General features: G+C 48.0%; 1 pseudogene across 1 annotated transcript; it reads left to right on the top strand.

Moving 5' to 3' along the window:
* Nucleotides 1-732: 732 nt before the first annotated feature.
* LOC311167877 (small ribosomal subunit protein eS27-like) lies at nucleotides 733-1,235 on the top strand (annotated as a pseudogene). Its single transcript has one exon. The product of its transcript is annotated as a small ribosomal subunit protein eS27-like (transcript).
* Nucleotides 1,236-2,369: the final 1,134 nt, after the last annotated feature.

The raw sequence follows: 2,369 nt of genomic DNA, 5'->3' as shown, positions 1-2,369 counted from the left end.
TTTTGGGAGTGCAGCTTCACAGCTCCAGGTTTCGGATGCCTCACTCCCCTTCCCCAAAGCCCCAGTGTCAGCACCTTATCACGTCTCCCCGGTCCCCACTGCCCCATCCCCTATGGTAACCAGTCTGTTTTTCACAAAGTCTAAGATTTATTTTTGTTGTGTCTTGCCAGGTGATTTTCTATGGTCAGTTATACTTGGCAAGTGAAGCTAGCCCCGAGAAAGGCACCACACCAGGGTCGGCAAGAGCCCAGACAGCAAAGCAACAAGTCAAAAGACGTGCTTGATATGAGGGGAGATGCCACTGGCAGGTCCAGCAAGCTGCGAGGGTGAGGGCAGCGAGGATGAGCCGTGGGCCACGAGGCCGTGAGCAGCGATCACCTGGCGAGTCTTGTTCTGTGCCTGGCGCTGAGCCATGGGCTCTCTGAGTGAGTCCAGGACCTTCTGAGCTGGTGCTGTTCTGACTCAGGAAACTTGCCTGAAGGAATTCTGCAGGTAAATTCTAAATGAGGATTCCCAAACCTAGGCTGTCTGCTCCCCAAGAACCACCAAAAGACTAAGTACATCTAGCTGGAGCTGTGGAAAGGACATCATTGCAATACTGAGAATGAGCTTCCTGAACTATCTAATTTTTCATTGGCCAGAAGAAAGAATATATTTTGAATGAATGAAATCACCAGCAGGTAATGTTTCATTCTGCTGAAAGAAATACAAATTCTTGCCTTTCCGGCGGTGATGACCTCCCCACGAGAACATGCCTCTCGCAAAGGATCTCCTTCATCCCTCTCCAGAAGAGGAGAAGAAGAAACACAAGAAGAAGCGCCTGGTGCAGAGCCCCAATTCCTATTTCATGGATGTGAAATGCCCAGGATGCTATAAAATCACCACCGTCTTTAGCCATGCATAAACGGTAGTATTGTGTGTTGGCTGCTCCACTGTCTTCTGCCAGCCTACAGGAGGAAAAGCAAGGCTTACAGAAGGATGCTCCTTCAGACGGAAGCAGCACTAAAAGCACCCTGAATCAAGATGAATGAGAAACCATCCTAATAAACAAGTTTTGGATAAAAAAAAAAAAAAAGAAATACAAATTCTTAATAGTATTCCTGGGTTTGTTCAAATGGACTCAGGTTAATTACTTTATGTTAAAATTCACTAGTAAAGGAAAGATGATATTAAGACGTGGCTCAGGCGGTGGGTGTGCTCTGCTGCTGTCCCCAGGCAATAAACAGGCCAGGAAAGAAAAATCCAGTCCAGGGGGAGCCATGGATGATGTCAGGGAAGTGTTGTGCACCAGCATCGCAGGAAAAAAGGCTGGCCATCCCCAGCCGAGTTTCAAATGGTCACAGTCTCTTGGGAGTTGGAGGGGGCTGTGGCTGCTGAGGGGTCAGGGTAGGAGCTGCATGGGAGTGATGATGTGAGGAGGGAGGTCCTGGTCAAGCCATCAGCTGGACTTCTGTCATTGTTGGCAGGAGTGGGAGACAATATGGTTGACCTTAACGAGTTCCTACCATTTCTGGAAATTTGTCACAAAGAATCCAATTTTCAACTGTCCTGCCTGGGAGGATTCCAAGGCTCTTAATGGAGTCCTCCAAGCCAATACAAGCCCAAGGGACTCACTCAAGGTTTCCTCTTGTTCCCACAGCCCTGGAGGAATCCTAGAAGGTCTATAGCAAAACCAAGAAACTGACACAGCATGTTCAGTGAGACCTGAACCTGGATGGAAAGTTTTTCTTTGAGAAAGAGCAGCCAAGCAGGGGAAGATACTGAGCCAGAGCTTGGCCAGCTATAGGGCCTCCCTGGTGGCTCAGGGGTTAAAGTCTCAGTGCTATCAAGCTTTCACCAGCCACTGTTATCTGAGTTCGATCCCCAGTCAGGGAGCTGACCCACATGGCGCAGCAGACCTCTCCTGTCTTGTCCGCTGCTCCCCTCAGCAGTGTGTATCAGTGGACCGGCCTGTTCTGCTCCCCACTCTGTCTCTGGTGAATCCTCACCCACCCTGCACCTCCTCCCTACACCCCAGATCTTCTATGTAAAAATAAATAAAAATTAAAAAAAAAAACAACCTTGGACAAATGTACCTGAGATACCTCACAGATACACTCTGCAAGTGAGCTTTACCGAGAGTTCCAAGAAACTGTGGTCCTACCTTATATCCTGTTGAAGTCCCATGAGAATATGTAAGAGCTTATATGCTACAAAACTGGAAAGAGTGTTTGCAAAACCATTCCTTGCTTCCCTGGATAGTCATTGAGATGGAGTCAATTTTTTGGCAAAGCATCCCAAGAGCCTGGCTGCTGTCTTTTGGGGCATATGACGGAGAGGTTAGAATTTGGAACTTGAATGAAAATGTTTCTGGACAGTACAACCACATT

Source organism: Talpa europaea, assembly GCF_964194135.1.
Source record: "Talpa europaea genome assembly, chromosome: 1".
Taxonomy (NCBI): Eukaryota; Metazoa; Chordata; class Mammalia; order Eulipotyphla; family Talpidae; genus Talpa; species Talpa europaea.
Note: the sequence above shows the minus strand (reverse complement) of the source record. Positions and strands in the feature narration are given on the sequence as shown.